Source organism: Meleagris gallopavo, chromosome 5 (genome assembly GCF_000146605.3).
Source record: "Meleagris gallopavo isolate NT-WF06-2002-E0010 breed Aviagen turkey brand Nicholas breeding stock chromosome 5, Turkey_5.1, whole genome shotgun sequence".
NCBI lineage: Eukaryota > Metazoa > Chordata > Aves > Galliformes > Phasianidae > Meleagris > Meleagris gallopavo.
The window spans coordinates 29,842,007-29,858,746 of record NC_015015.2 but is presented as its reverse complement, the minus strand read 5'-3'; the positions used below and the strand labels follow the sequence as shown (position 1 = coordinate 29,858,746).

General features: G+C 34.2%; 1 long non-coding RNA gene across 1 annotated transcript; it reads left to right on the top strand.

Moving 5' to 3' along the window:
• The first annotated feature begins 6,164 nt into the window (after positions 1-6,164).
• On the top strand, positions 6,165-15,072 carry LOC109367790. The gene is made up of 5 exons (XR_002115224.1): positions 6,165-6,185; positions 7,807-7,852; positions 8,700-8,764; positions 11,754-11,814; positions 14,977-15,072. It is a non-coding gene; the product is annotated as an uncharacterized LOC109367790 (long non-coding RNA).
• Positions 15,073-16,740: the final 1,668 nt, after the last annotated feature.

Here is a 16,740-nt window from a genome sequence, read left to right as displayed (position 1 = left end):
TGCCAAGTCTAATCTTTTAGTCTTTATGTGCTGTATATTTTTGTTTTTGACAACCCAGAAATTTAAGAATTGTCAGTGAGTCATGCCATATGACTTGATGCATATTGAGGTCATATTCAGTTTATTTTAACATAGAGCAAATGTTTGATGTTGAACTAGTTTTCCTTCTTCCTTAGTTTTCACATTATTTACTGGAGCGTCTAAATCCATTTTACTGAGGCTGGTGCTTAATGAGGGTGATGCTATGCGGTGAACCTATTGACTGTTTGCATCAGTGATGACTGTTTAGCTAGGGCATGAATCAGACTTCTCCCAGCCTTTACTGCAACAATACAGGAAACAAAGGTTGGTAATTGTGGCCATTTTCAGAGCACTACAAAGAAAACAAAAATTTAAATCCTCAAGAAAGTGGACGAAGAGAAGGGAAACTTCTATTGCTAGAAGTGGAAAACAAGGCTAAAGAAGTTTTAATATAGAGTAATATGAAATTGTGATCACATCGCCTCACTTAAACTTTCTCCTGTCACCTGCCAGTGAGTGCATTTGTCACACTTCTAGATGGGAAGTTTAAAAAAAGAATTCTGGAAGACCACTTGTAAAAAGGAATGGCTGAATTTCCTTCTTAGTGCGTTCTGCCATATCTCCAATGTTAAAATTATTTTTTTCCCTCTATGTAAGCCATTCCTTCTAGTAAGCTATACCTGAGAAGTGCAGTCAACTTTATAGTAAAGTGTAAGACTTCAATTTTGGAAAGATTGAAGCAGATTTTGTAAATATGTGCATGTATAATACAGAATAGTACGCTGTCAGCTAGGTAGAGTAACAACAATTATTCTCTGTTTTATTATATTATTATTACAAGTAACTTTTAAATTATAAACTTTAATAGACTGTGTCAAGTTTAAGCTTGAAAAATCAAGTGGACTAGCTGTAAATGGGTTTATTTCTTGCCTTAAATCACACAAACTGGAATTTAAATTATACTTCTATACAATCCATACTTGATACAGGTGCAATTCTTTAAATTATATCTTCTATACAATCCTCACTTGTTTAAGGATTAACCATTTTCTATTGGTTTACTGGAAGATTTTTTTACTTAGGGTGTTCAGTTTTACCCTGGAGATAGCTGTGCAACAGTGTGTGTGCTTGACATGTGATGCATGCAAATGCTAAATACAGTAGCAGCATGAGGCAAGTGTCATTAACAGTAATTTATGTAATGAAAGCCACCTGGCTGTCTTCGTAATTAATTGCTTGTAAATAATAAATTTAAATATAATTTATAGTTTTCTAAATTTGATTATATATTTTTAGGAGCAAGTTGCTTAAGGGTGTTTGGGGATTTGTTTAGTTTCAAATTGGCACAGATATGCATTTTACATACAGGCTAATTTTTAACAAAATGAACAGCCTAATTAGCTTAAAATTGCCATTCACTAATAAAAATAGTTTTGTATTTGTAGACTTAAAAGGAGCATTTTAGAGAATGGCAGGAGAATGAAATTGGAAGAACATGTACTAAGATTATCAGGCTGATGGTGAGAGACAAACTCTATATGACTCCTCCTATCAGTTTCTTTTGTCAATGAATCCCCTGACGATATGATCAAAGGATACCAAAAAGGTTCTGGTATGCGTAAGTTGAAAAGGTTTGAAAGTTATTCAAGTCCTATCTAAGAATATTTTTTTAATATTTGACTAAATTTTATTTTCATTTTTAGCACTGACATTGTACTTCTAAAGCTTGTATTGTGACTATCGTTTGTATTTGCTTACCGGGGTCTTTGTGTGGTTTTGGCATTTTGGTAGGTTTCAATCACGGAACAGTTGTTTTTAATTCTGGAAGGAAAAAAAATAATAGTATTTCAGGGAAATTATTATCTACTTGCTTACTAAGATAAGACCAAGAGGTAGGTTTTTTTCAGGTGGAAATAACATTGTTCTATTCCTGTGTTGTCAGAGTTCTTTAACCATAAAATCCACTGCTGTTTATCCACTCTGAAAATGTCCTGCTGTTCTTCTCATCATCAATTTGAAGTAATGGGGAAACAGCAACTTTCTTCTAACTTCACTTTTGACTTTGCAGGGACTGGATCAGAAATACTTTGTAGTAATTAGAATATTGCTTATTTTGAGCTACGCTTCTATTACTACTGCCAAAAGCTAGTTTTTGTATTGATGAAAGGAGATGATCATTGGCTGCGTTGGTAATTTGTGTTTACCTCTGGATTTTATTTTTTTCACATCTGATACAAATTGTGTGTTGTCTGCAGTTGTTTTAAAATATATTGGCCATTACAACAGACACCAAAAAATGAGGTGTCTACAGGAGGAATTGGTGCCCTGTTCTTAAAGGAACTTCTAAGTCTTTCTAAATGAAAAATCATTCAAACAGTATCTAATACTAGCAATTTTCCTCTGTCTGCTGCTAGAACTTATTGGCCAACTAGGTCAGACATTATTAAAGTTCAAGTGGCCCAGTGGGAAAAGTAATGGCCTTATGCTACTATGAATTTTAAATGCTGCCATTTCTATGTATTGCACCATCATCTGTTCTTGCACATCACTAAATTGCATAGAAGTTGTGAGACCAACCAATGTCAAGGTCATAGAAGTGATGACTCTTCTCAAGTAGCCTTCTCAAAGCTTTGTCATAGTTATTCTCATAACCCTGTCTATAAGCAGCAGAGCTACATGTATATGCCTGCATTTAACCTATTTTATTATTATTGCATAGGGCAAACTTGAAATGCAGGAAGTCTTAAGGCTCAGAGTCCTTATTTTCAACTTTTACTTTTAAATCTAACAAAGGTACAAAATCAACTTTGATGCTAAGATACTTTTTAGTAAGTGATTCATATTCACATCCTTTGACTTGAGCTGTTCTATAGTTTAATGAAATGGATGTTGCTGAATTTCAAAATTGATTAGTGCTATAGCTCTGCAAGTGAGCTTTAATTTTGTCTTGTTTTTAAATTGGTATCTTTAAGGCTGAAATGAACATGTCACCCCTTTCACAGGTACTTCTTTTTATCTATATGTTTATTGTAATTTTATAGCATTAATACATATGTAATGAGAGTATTTCTCCAACAACACCGTAATGGTTTTGTGGTTCCCAAAGTACTGGAGTAGCAGGAAAGTTCTAACATTAAAAGATATCTGCTTCACAGAAATAACATCTCACGAAGAGTTGTGACAAGCACATGATTCTCATACTGGAGAATGTGGAATAAAAAAGGCAATTTCTACCATACCTGAATTTCTGTAAAAACTACAATTCGTTATTGGATATACTTTCAAGATAAGCTTTGACAGTGCTACTTTGGGATTTCACCTATAACAGCTTCTGAATTTTGGAAATGTAAATCCCCATGCACAGTGTTTTAACCATTATGTTTATCATCTTCATTAGGTGAAGAGTTACATTTTGTGAAAGGGTAGCACTGACTCAATGTTCTTTGTAGTTCATATTTACTCTTGTTTTTTGTTGTGTTTTTTTTACTGATCACTTTTCCTTTGTTCCATGGTAAAATATATGAAAGGTAAAACAGCATTTTTATTTTTTCTATTTGGGGCAAAAAATGTGGAGATAAAGTTGAGGGAAAAGAATTGCATTTTAAAATGAAGATATGAAACAAGTGGAAGCTTGTATTTATACCTAAGATTTTACATTTCCATAAATCTCAGAAAGTGAAGTGGAAAGTTTACCTTATCCCTAAGCAATACTATTGGCTGCCTTGGCCACAGGAAGGCTTGCTGATAGTCACTCTGTCTTCCACCAGGACAACCAGATCCTTCTCCACAGAGCTCCTCTCCAGCAGGTCAGCTTCTCACCTGTATTGATACCTGCAGTTATTCCTCCTCAGATGTAGAACTCTGCACTTGTCCTTGTTGAACTCCATAAGGTTCTTTTCCATCCAGCTCAGCTTGTCTGGGTCTTATTGAATGGCGGCACAGCCTTGTGGTGTGTCATCCATTCCTCCCAGCTTCATATCTTCAGCAAACTTGCTAAGGGTGCATTCCATCCTTTCATCCAGGTCATTGATGAAGATGTCAAGCAAGATCAGAACTTGGCTTGTCTTTCACTTTGCTGTTGCCATTGCTGAAACATACAAACCTCTGCCTCACTGTGCTCACATCCACTGTTTCGTCTCCATAAATGTTCAGCAAGCAAGCTTCAATGAATGCTGGTGTTGCAATTTTTTCTGCATGGAAAAATTTAGTTACAGCCCTTTGCTTCCTACAGTATTCCATATCAGATGCCATTTTGTCAGACTGCCCCTCTGCTGCCAACAGTCACATAGCAACAAAATTTAGCAAAGTATTGTTGGGAAGATTCAATCGCTACTGCCAATATGTGCTTCTGGAATTGTGGGTCAACATAGTAAAATAGGAGGCATTACTTTCAGAGCAGTGCTTTTATAATAATTGTAGAAGTTGTCATGTTTGGATTTTCTTCAGGTGTGGCTCTGTTACATAGGAAATACTAAGTTGGATAGCGTCCAAAATCTTGGCTAGATATGAGAGCATGTTTTGCTGAAAAGAGGAAGGCAAGACATTCCAATTAAAATCTTTTAGTCCTTACTGCCTCTTTCTTGGCCATAGTTTTACATCAGCTGTAATTATGCAGTGCTGATCTATCTGCAAGTACTTTATACTCACTGCAGGCCTGCAAACAGAACATTCTGGTGTACTCTCCAGGTATGATAGTACAAGCAGGAACACCCAGAGCCCATCCCCAAGCAACTTTTGATGATCTCCAAGGAAGAGATTCCACAGCCTCTCTGAGCAGCGTGTGCCAGTGTTCAGTCACTCTTGCACAATTTTCTGACATTGAGACAAAACCTCCAGTGTTTTAGTTTGCGCCCGTTTCAGTGGGCAACGCTGTGAAGTACCTGTCTCTGTTTTCTTTATACCTTCCCTTCATGTGTTTGTATACAATGATAAGATACCTCCTGAAATAAGTTACATGGCAGTATCCTGAACTGTCATCATCAGCAGCTGTGATCTTTTTGTGCTGTCTTGCAATGCAGATGCATGCTCATGACTCTGTTCCCTCTCCAGGTACACTGTACTGTCTTTTTAAGCACTTTTCAAAACCGTGATGTTTTAGTTTGCTGTCAGTGGCATCTTGCAATAGATGTTCCAGCTATGTTTGAAGGAGCTGCTTCATTTTTCCAGGCAGCTTTCATTTTGCTGGCTATTCATGTAATTTTGCCAGTAGCAATAAAATAGTGGCCAAAAAAAGGCAACCATAGAGTGGCAGACAAGTGGTTTTGATGTTTAACGGGGGAGCTATGTTAATTAGAAGAAACACAGAAGCAGCCATGTGAAAATATAAATCCACTTCTCTTGGGAAGGAGAGTAAGGCTTGAAATTCTTGGAATGGTTCTGTTGAAGTAATTCTCTGCTGCAGAGGAGAGTAAGGCTTGAAATTCTTGGAACTGTTCTGTTGAAGTAATTCTCTGCTGCAGTCACAGTATTTTTGTACTGCAATCCAGTATATATCGACCTTGTTAGGTTCTTGCCTGATTTTTATTTATTCATTTATTTATTATTTGGGATGAGTCCTAAATGATCTGAGCAGTTGTAGCATTGGGGAAGCTTGTCAGACTAAAGTGAAGTAGAAAGATGAAATCAAGGACACCAAAGGAACAAAATAGAATGGATAAGAGTAAAATGGGAGAACAGAGAGATAATGGATATAATGGTCTTAAATCTTTTTGATACGTCATTGAGTATGGTTGGATAATTGTGCAGTAAGTACAGTAATGTTACTGGAAATGGTTTTAAAATACAAAAATTTGTGTACCAGTTGGAGAGAACTCAAACCCAGGTAAATGTCCTTTTTTGTGTTGCTCTGTTTTTTAATTTCTGAATCTTTTCTCTACATTCAGTTCTATCGTTATGACCATGTAAATCTGCCAGATAATAATAGTTACATGGAGAGCCATTAGGGGGCCATATGTATCCAGCTCATTTATAGCCTGCAGGGTTGTTTGTTTTGTTTTGTTTTGTTTTCCAAATAAATCAACTCGAAAAACCATAGCTATGTATATGTATGTAGCCTTTTTAAGTGTATAATCTTAATTTTTTTCCTTTGTTCAGCTTTTAATGGCCACATCTACACGTTGAAGATTGCCATAATTGGATAATACACCTTTTGGGGATGCATTGTGGTGAATATCTCTTGGTCTCTGTGTTGAATGATGTATATTTAAGAATATTTAAAATCTTGAATGTACTGTCATTTATGAAATTAATGGATCACAGAAAAATAAATACATACAATAGTTTATATTATTATCATTTTTCTAGTTTTAATATTCGGACAATTAATATTCCATTTATCGTGTATAAAATGTCAGAGAAGAAGGCTCAGCTTACTGCTGTCACACAGATGCGCTGGACAGACAAGCCCAAACTAGGTGTTATGGCAAAGATGCCAGAAACATGAGATACAGATAACTCAAACTGATAAGCTCATTGCATAGCACTGAACATAGTCTAGGTTAGTTACTTTGCACCTAATGCTTCAGCTGGATTATTTAGAGGTAACTTTATACTATGCTACATAGACATACCTTCTGTTTCAACTTGAACAAACCATTCAGTCATTCTATTCTTCAGTTTTGTCTTTTCAAACTGGGCATAAGACTTGCTTATCCTAAGTTAATATCTCTGAGATGTGAATATTACAAGGAGAAAGGCCATTTAAGTGTGGAGAGAATATTTACATTTAATGTAAATATGATGTAATGCAAGTATTAAATCCCTATGCTGGAAATCTGTCAGAACAAGACTTTAGGCACTGCTGAATATTTGAACTACCTATGTTGTGTCTTAGTAGTTAAGCTCATGAAAGGGAAAATGTTAATTATTCATAGTGCTTTGCTGTACCATAAAACTCAATTTATTGAGACTATAATTTGTTCAAGTTGCATGTAGTAGGAAAATATATCAGAAGTAATTAATTGTATTCAGGATATGATGAGGTAGATATATCCACAGAGGACAATTGAAAACAGTAGTGGCATGGTATTGATTGCTTTTTTTGGGGGGAAAAGAAATCTTGTCCCATTTCTAAACGTTAACAATTCAGAGAGAAAAATTCCCACTTGAGAAGAATGCTTTCCAGGTTGCTTCACTGCCAGGTGTTTGACATTGAGGGGAGCCTTAGATGAATGAAGCTTATGGCAGCTTTTGGAAATGACCGACTCCAGGGAATCTCTGCTTCCTGCTGTGAAAGTTTCTGTTTTCAAAGCACATCAGTTTCAGTGGGAATGTTCCAGTGGTCCCATATGCTACTTCTGACAGAGAGGGAAGTTTTTAACCTGAATATGAGACAGCTACTGAAGAGTTTCCCTTGCTGCTAACAAAATGAATTTCAATATGTTGCCAATGAACAAGCGGTATGTTCCCAACTTCTGATGGAATTTAAGTCCATCAATTATTAAAGGAAATTTTGCTTTGTTTTTCTTTATCTTTTCCCTTTTAACTCCAGTACCTGCTACTGATAGGGCTTTGTGGGTTCTGAGGCTGAAAAAGAATCACCTAAACAATATGCTAGTTTGCTTTGAAACTCTTGCTATATTTTCCTCCCCTCCCTTGTATGCTCTCTCCTTGACCTAGCAGCAGGAAGCCTTTGTCTGAGGTGTTCATCTGGAACAACTTTTCCACACTTGTTTTCATGTTCTGTTAGATTACAGGGCAGCAGGCCTACCTTTGAAGCTCCCTTCTCTTTTGTTTCTTTGCAGTGCACTCCAGTAATTAACTTTGTCCTTCTTTTATTTGTTCCAGTCAATCGCAGTCCACTCTGCTGAGCATCTTCTCCCAGGAGTACCAGGTTAGAAGTTTTCTCCTTTGTGAGGGTTGACAGGTGCCTAATTGAATGATGAATGTCCCTTTATTTCTTTGTAATTGAACTGCCAGCTTTCTGATTGGTTTGGAGGATGTTCCCTTTTCCACATCAAGCACCGCCTGAGTCTCAGTGGATGGCTGCCAAGCCTACCCATCCATCTGTCTAATAACATCTAGCCTTTGCTTATTTGGTGGACCTGTAATAAATTATGCTAAACCATTATTATTCTGACAATAATAATTTCCCTGTGTTGCGTGGTTCCATGTGCTAAATGTTTGCTGACTTGCACTGTCAGTGCTGCTTTCCATTGCTGACAGAGATGATGATAAATGACCATTGCCGGAGTGGCAGAAGGCAAGAGAGGCAGAAAATGGAGTCATTTATCATGAGATGACAGGTGTCAGTCAAGTGGCAAGTCTCTGTGGAATTACTTTTTGTAGTTTTTCAAATAAGTTGTTTTTAAGCAATGTTCTTCCTGGTTAAAAATGCCAATTGAATTGTAAAACTAGCGTACACCAGACTTAGATGGAATTGAATTGAGGGAAAATTAATACAAAGATTGAAAGACAGAACAAGTTTTACTTTGCCCTCTGCAGCCTTCAGTAAACTTATTTAGATTCAATTATTGTGACCTTATTGGCTTTTACATATATGGTACATTGCAGTACACTATGAAGACATTCATTTCAATTGAACATCATTTCTATATAGAATCTCAAAACATAGTTCAGTTTGTATAACAAAGTGTAGCCTAGGCATGTGTTTGAACAGTCATGATTTTTGTGCTTTGATCTATGACACATTTGTAAGACTTTTTCTTTTGTTTTTCAAGAAACAAATAAAAAGAACACATGCCAAGCATCATACTGCAGAAGCAGTTGAATCTTACTACCAAAGGTATGACCTCCTTACCCTAGTTAAGAGTATCATCACTAATTTTTATCATAATTATAAGTAAATTAGCTCATTAGCTTATGAAGATAATTTTCTATAAATATAAATTAACAATTTGGGATGAATGTTACAGAATGTTCACATAAACGTGTTTATCAGTGTACATACAGAATATTTCAGGTTTTGGTCAGTCTGATCAGTGTTTAACTTCCTTGGCTTTTAATCCAGATAAGCAAATATTACTTTTTACAGTGCATATGAGAGCATTCATTATGTACTGCCTATAGTTAGTAATTATGTAATTTCAGTGTCAAGACTAATATTAATGATAAATTCCTTACAGCTAGTGAGCTTCTTCTGTTGCAGCTGCTTGTACTTTTTAAAAAAACAGCTGTTTTACATTGCAAAAATTACATACTAAATTTCTGTATTGCCAGCTTTAATTTTTAGATCCCTCTTGTTTTATAAACAGAGGTGTCAGAAATAGCTTTTAAAGGAGAATGTCATTTTACAATATTCTGTAATTATTTGTGTCTTAAGCTAATAAAATGTTTGCGACATCTTATAGTTTGTCTGTTACTTCTGCACACTTTATTTAAAATGTCGCAATGACATAATTGGGGCATAATGATAACTGGTAAAAATGTGCAATTAAAGAATACTTTGCAGACTGACATATCTGAAGAGCTTACATGGCAAGCAAGTTCATACTTGTGATTATAGATGTCTGATATCCATGCTTAACGTTAATCTGTATGAACCAGTAAAATAAACAAAAAGCTTCCATTTGTAAACAGTTAAGTACTCTGTGCTTCTGCAGAATCATATGTTTAAACCTAAGCGCAACCTGATTATATCAGAAAGAAAGTCTTGTGTGAATTGTACTCTTTGGGAGGGTTTAATTTTCTTTTTTAAGTAGCTATACAGTTTTGTAAAAATTTGTACTAGATCACATCACACTTCTCCCAGTGTTGATGTTTGCTTAGGAAGAATATTGTTTTTAAATTTTGTCATTTTAATAACCATATATATGAGATACTTAATTTAATTACTTTTAACTAGTATAATTTTAGTGAAGTGCCCTATGTTAATTGTAACTGTAATAATTCTTTTCTTAGAACACAGGCAAATAATTTAAACCCTTTTTATGATGATAATATTACTAGTCCCATTACGTTGAACCTGACACACTGAATCAGATTTTGCTTTTTGCAAAGCAGCAGTGTTGTTGGTACCAGTGAGGTTATAGGTGTGATTAAGTTTGGCTAACATCAGGTAGGAGTATTTGGTGTTCTGTCCCCTTCTATACACTCTGAAGTATGTGACAGTACATAACTAATGCATTATGTATGAAGCTATATGGTAGCTATGCTATTACTGGATATTGTATGTATTGCAAACTTTTAACGTGGTTGGACGAAATGCACATATTTTAAAATCAGATATGTTCTGGTTAGTATATAGAAAACTCATCTCAATCCCATTTTTGATTTATGGTGTAATGTCTTGTAGTCTAGAGGCACAGACTGCTTGAGTCAGAAGCCAGTTTGAAATGCTGCAAGTGAATACATGACAAACATGCTGACTACACTTTTGTAGCATCCATCTTACAACTGTACAGTCTGTGTGATATGTTCCTCCTACATACAAACAAATATTTGTGCATTCCTCTGTCTGGAACAACACAATTTTGAATGTAGTCATATAAAGTGGTCCTTGTTGGGAGAAAGCATAAGTGTGGTTTAGTGGAATAGTTCCTACTGTTTGACTGAGACCAACTTTTTGATTTGGACCAACTGAAAGCGAAGTTGTAAGAAGGATCAACAGACTTTTCAGGACAGTATTGCCATCAACAAGTGAAATCTGTTAGTCCATAATGGAATTGCCAGTAGCACTTCATTGTCAGCTGTAGCTGTGATGTTTGATCATCTGAGTGCATGTTTTCGAACATTAGTCTCAAGCAAATCTTCTTGGTTAAGTATTTTGTTCTTTAACTGTCTGTTTTTTCTCCACCATTATAAATTTTCAAGTGTTCAGATTTACATGAGACATTTTATTTTGTTTTTACATAGAATTGAAATAGGTTACAGCAATAAGCTTTTATCAGTTCCTTTATTCATTAAGCCTCAGAATAACTTGCAAACAAAAAGCCATTATCCTCTGTGAAGTTACATATAAAGATGTTAAACCCATTTCACAAAAAGGTAAAATGATAATAATATCTGTAGCTAATGAGCAGAAGAAGGGCTTCTGATGAATAGATAATGACAGAACTAGAAAGGCTGTGGCCTTTTAATGATTTGCTCTATAAATAAAGATAGGATAAATGAGCAGGTTCAGATGTTGTTCTTTACCAGATTGTTGCAAAACAGAGTGACTTCCAAAAGTATTCTTCGTTCCATCAACTTCTGAAAATAAGATCCTTTACAGATCCTAAATTCTTCTTTTAGTATTTCTTTTAATATTCTTCACAATATTAAGTTCATTTTTATACTCTGATTTCACTGAAGTTAGTCTTTAGTATTTAAACTATTACCTACTATTACCTTTGTTGATAAAATCTGTGATTAAGCTTCTGAATGTATTTTTTGTGCATAGTAACAAATTAAATAAGATGTACAGTGATTTGCACTACGTAGCTGAAGATCAAATGGAACTCAAAATACTTTCAGTGAATAATAGAGACTTTTGTTTTGCACCTTTAAATAATATAAGTTGTTTATATGGCTTTTTGAATCTTTTTGAAAGACCGTTGTCTTGATTTGTTGTCTGTTTTTTTTACCGGTAACTTAAATCAGATTATTGTATGTTGCAAATGAATAGGAAGCATTGCTGGAGAGTTCGTGATTGTTTAAAATACTTATTAGAATAATAATATTAGAATATATTGGATGTATGTATCTAACATATTAGAATAATACTTATTTATTAGAATGCTTCTCAAGAAATATTCTGTGCTGGGCTGTACTGGAATTACCTTTGTCTTGTCTAGGTACCTGAATGGGGTGATGAAAAATGCCACTGCCCCTGTTTTACTGGAGCTGGCCAATGAGGTAATAATCTTCACTTTTTTCTTTGATTTTCCAAATGTAGAACCTAAGGGGCATATCTATAGTGACATTACTGATAAACGTAATTAACCTAAAATAAATGGATTCCAGGCACATTAGACATTTAAAATTGTTCCCCAGAATGTTAGTACTTATAACAATTAGACAAAAAGCCTCATTTATTAATAAATCAGGTAATATAATTAGTCTGCTAACTTCAAGAAGAATTGTAAGAAGCTGGATTTTTATCTTGCTGGAAATTTCAGACTGTGTATAGGTCTTTAAAGCATAGTTTTACTAAAAATTCCTACATTGATTAAGTGAAGTCACATCTATTAGCAACTTTTAAATAACAAAACTAAGATTTTTGTTTTAATACAAACTGTTAAAACAGTTCATTTTCCTGACCTCTTTTAATTCTGTTCATACAGATTAGAGGATGACTAATGAAAATTGCTTAATAGAAGACAATTAAGCAGAGTAAATTCCTTGGTATAGCTGTTTCCTAGAAAAGCTGGTCTGTGAAAAGTTTCAAACGGTTGCCATTAAAAATCAGACAAATTTATCGATACTGTTTATTAAGTAAAATACAAATCTGGAGAATCAAGGTATTAAAATAGACTTTCTAAAGCACTACCTGGAAGAAAACATAAAAAGTTTGAAAGAGTGGTGGCGAGCTCTCATAGACAAAAAAATCAATCAACTTATCTACCCTTTAAGATCAAAGATATTTATTTACAACAACAATAGCAGTATTCCATGGAATTGCTTACGCAACTCTCAAAGAGATAAAATGTATGCTGTTTTTTTGTTGCATTTCAATAGAAGGTGTTAGGAGACAGAAAATGAGTGCTTGCATTAAAACTGATACAGCAGTATGAACGTTGTGTTGCAATAGCAGCAACTTCTACATATTACATTAGTAAAAAAGAATGGTTTCTCTCTCACTTACATTGCTGAAGCTAGCAAAGGAGTGATTACCTATCAATTACTAGAAGATATTAATGGTCTTTGAAGTGTCAACATGTCCTGATCATACCATTAGCAAAAAATAAAGGATTTATTTCAGAGTAGTAGTAATGTGTAGCTTTTTCTTTCATTTTTTAACTATTTCTGGAAGAAACAGGTCTTAAACTACATTCTGTTCTCAGAATATAAAGAAGCGTGACCTTATTAAGAATTTAAGTAAACAACTTGTTTCATGATATATTGCACCTACATTATATGAGAACTGTCTTCAAAATATTTCATGCACAAAGTAATCTATGGTACTGGTTCATTGTATATTTTTTCCCATTGATTTAGAGATTATGCATATCATTTCTGACTCTAGAGAGCGTATCTTTGTTTATATTACACTAATATGCCTTTGCAATACAGATCAAAGTTTTCTGCAGTTCAGAAATAAATAAAAATTAGATCTAAGAGGAAAGGGAGATGTACGAAGAACTTATCTGCTTCTGATTTCATGGTAGCAGGTATATAAGAAAGGCAATGTATTTTGTGACTGCTGCCTAATGTGTTAGTGAAATGTGGCAATAACCAGCACCAGATTACTGCTTCCAAACAATCAAGCTGCCATTTTTATATGATAGTTAATATTTAAATGACATACTCTTGCATCTGCTGACAATTGATGTAACGGTAATACTTTATGAGTCAATATATATTTAATCAGTGGAAACTGTAAAAATTGATGAGAAAAATGCTACATAGGTGCATTACAGTGTGTAGCAGCTCTGTTAAATAGGAACAGCTCCATATTACTATCTTTTGGGGCTGGTTACTGAAGGTTTTTTTGAGGATATGTGAGACTACTTTTAAGTTATTATTATTTTATTTTATATGTCGTTTCAATGCACTAAAGTAAATCTAATATTTGTTAGATAGGAATAATAAAATTAGTCTGTTCTCTTCATACAAATATTTTCAGGTGAGAGTTGAAGCACTATGAATTTTACTTACATGCTAAATTCTGACATGAAGCATGATGGCCCTATTTCAAAGAAAGATGGACACATGATTAATATGAAAATTAGGGAGATGCAAGTACCTGAACTAATAAGGTAGTCCTTATTCAGGCTGGACTACCTTCAGTAATTTCACCATTTTTCATGTGTCAGCTCTGATGTGGGTTACTGGAAATAAGCAGCTCCGATGAAAGCATTTCTCTCTACTTGGGGAATTTAAGTGCATCCAAGTACATACATATTTGGAAAAAACATATGCATAAATGAAACCACCTTTTTTTGTGTGTGTCTAGTTACTAAATCAAGCTAAATTTTTTTGTACTAATATTGAACTTGAATACATGTCAAGACAAATTCACTGTGGCAATGTATGAACAAGGTTTACTGTCTCATAGTAAAAATTCCAATTCAGTAAGGGAGTATTATAATGAAATCTAAAAAGCTATGGTAATTTCAGGTGGAACTGCAACATACAATTTCTGTACATGTATAAAAAGTATTAAAGTGGAGGAAGAGCTTTGTTAAGAGGGAAGATTTAAATTCTAGAGAATTTTTTACCTAGTTCAGCACATCTGTCGGAGGTGTTTTATTCAGCAAAACTAAGAAAAACCTGTGATGTTATTAAGGCTATGCGGTATCATCTGATGGGTGCTACATATAATAAATATTTACAGCAAAATATCAGCATTTCTTCTTTTCCTTGGTAAGTAACCTTACTTTTTTTTAAAAATGGTTCAAATACAAAATATACAAACATAAAAAACAGTAATGTATTTTAGCTGCTTAGAATATCACTACTATCTTCTACTAGCTTCTGCTAAATCTTAAATATATGTCAAGTCCCTTCTTGTTTTATTTCATTTATGTATATTATGCTTCAAGTGGAAAACAACATATTCACACAGAGGTACCTCTTTTTTGTAGCACGTGGAGAGAAATTCAAATCAACATGTTCAATTATTTGTTCAGATAAATACCTTTTAGATTTTCCCATGAAATTTGGTTTTCCTTTGGATACTGTGGATTGCTGTTCATCTTTGTTTCAAATAGTTGAAATGAATTAGGAAAAGCTACTAATGTTTCGTATGATTTTGCACTTTATTTTTAATCTATAAGTAGATTATAGTGCTGATGAAGTAACCACCTCAAACACTATTCACATCTCTAAATTCTCTTCTATTTCTGTTGAGGTAAGATGGACTTTGCCCCATCTCTCATGGCTCGCATTGTGTTGGAAAGATTTCTACAAGAGCAGGAACAAGCCATCCGTAAGTTTCTCTAGTATTTTTCTTCCTTTCTGTTTTTTACATTCTGGGATATTTATGTCTGAAACTTTTCTTCTGACTATAACAAAAAAATAATAAACATAACATTGCAAGTGAGCTAAAGAGGGCAACATTTTAAGGCTGGTATCTTCCAACAGCTAATGACAGTTAAACTTTATGTAAAAGGACCACCCACATTTTAATAATACTTAAATGAACACGTTCTTTTTCCTTCCTAGATTTTTAGTATATATATCCTTTCAGTAAAATAAAGGGTGTGGAGCTCACACTACACTTAACTGTTTAAAACTATGTATTTTGAAAGTCAGTAATTACCAAAAATAAGCATTGAAAATAAACCTAAGCCACTTTTAATTTTGCAGCACTGGAGAAATATTGCCACTAAAAGCAAAAGTGCATTTAACTGATCTCAGTACAAGAAAATAAGAAAAAGAAATGAAAGAAAAGAAAAGAATAGAGCTACAGGAGGAGGTTCAAGCCTAAATTAATTTGCCACTGAAAAAATACATTTTGTTATTTTCTCTGTGTCAACTGCATGATTAAAACCGGCTGTTAAGTGAGCTCTGGGGATGTGCTCGTAAAAGATTTATGAGTAATATTCAATGTGATATTCAAAGTGAGTCATGAATATCAGGGTAATTGCTCTCAGTGCTGGCTCTTTTACTAGGCAGGAGTTTGTCAACTGCCCCATAAATATTTGCCTAGTCTCATGTAAAAAAGACAATTTCATCTTCTGCATTTTTATTACCTAGTGTAATGTTTACCTTTGGAGCTTGACTATGGCAGAATAGGTAAAAAGCTTCAGAATATGTTTTATGTGTATAATCTTGTCTTTTTGAAAGCAAAAGATAATACCTACTAAAATATCATGCAGTAGCATATGGTGGTTTTTGTCAGGGATTTTTCCTTTGGTTTTCTTTGAATCTGCAGTTATCAGTGACTGGTGGCCCAGTTACCTTCTGAAGGTTTCATTTGAATGAATTAAGTACTTCCCCTAAAAATTCAATATCATTTCAATAGATGTAGCCTCTAAAGTAACCTGCAGTGATGCTTCATGAGCAAATCACATGATGTCAGAATGGTATGGTTTCGATTTAATCAAGAAAGAGATTAAAGTGGATGTGTGTTATTTTCAACTTCGCCGCAGCACCGCCATTTGTCAAAGTCAACCTTCTGATTGCTTTGGACCTACTGCTATCCAGGTCTTGTCAAAATAGTAGTCAGCACAATCTGAAGCAGGTAGAGGAGTAGCAAACATAGTAAAAAAAAATTCATTGACTTGTGAATTATGAAGTTAATATATTCATCATAAATTTTCTGACTTAATTTGTCTTTATAATACTGGCAATGTTTTATTGTGTTTTTCATCTTCCTTCTTTTATTTATTTATTTCGCATCATCTTATACTCCACAAATGCAGTGTAATTTTGAAGTAAACCAGGAAGGAGTACAAGCATATTCAGAAACCTATTTAGGAAGAGGCATTCCAAGAATGTGGTTTCTGGGGATAAGAGGAAAGTTGTTTATATCTTACTATGTTCTTGAATTACACTTAATTAGGTATAATAAATAAATCCTTATTTTGAAGCTTCTTTTAGGTTTTATAGCTTCTTAGCTTGCTACCAATTCTGTTGTTATGAATTTACTTTTGAAAAAGTAATCACTACTTTTTT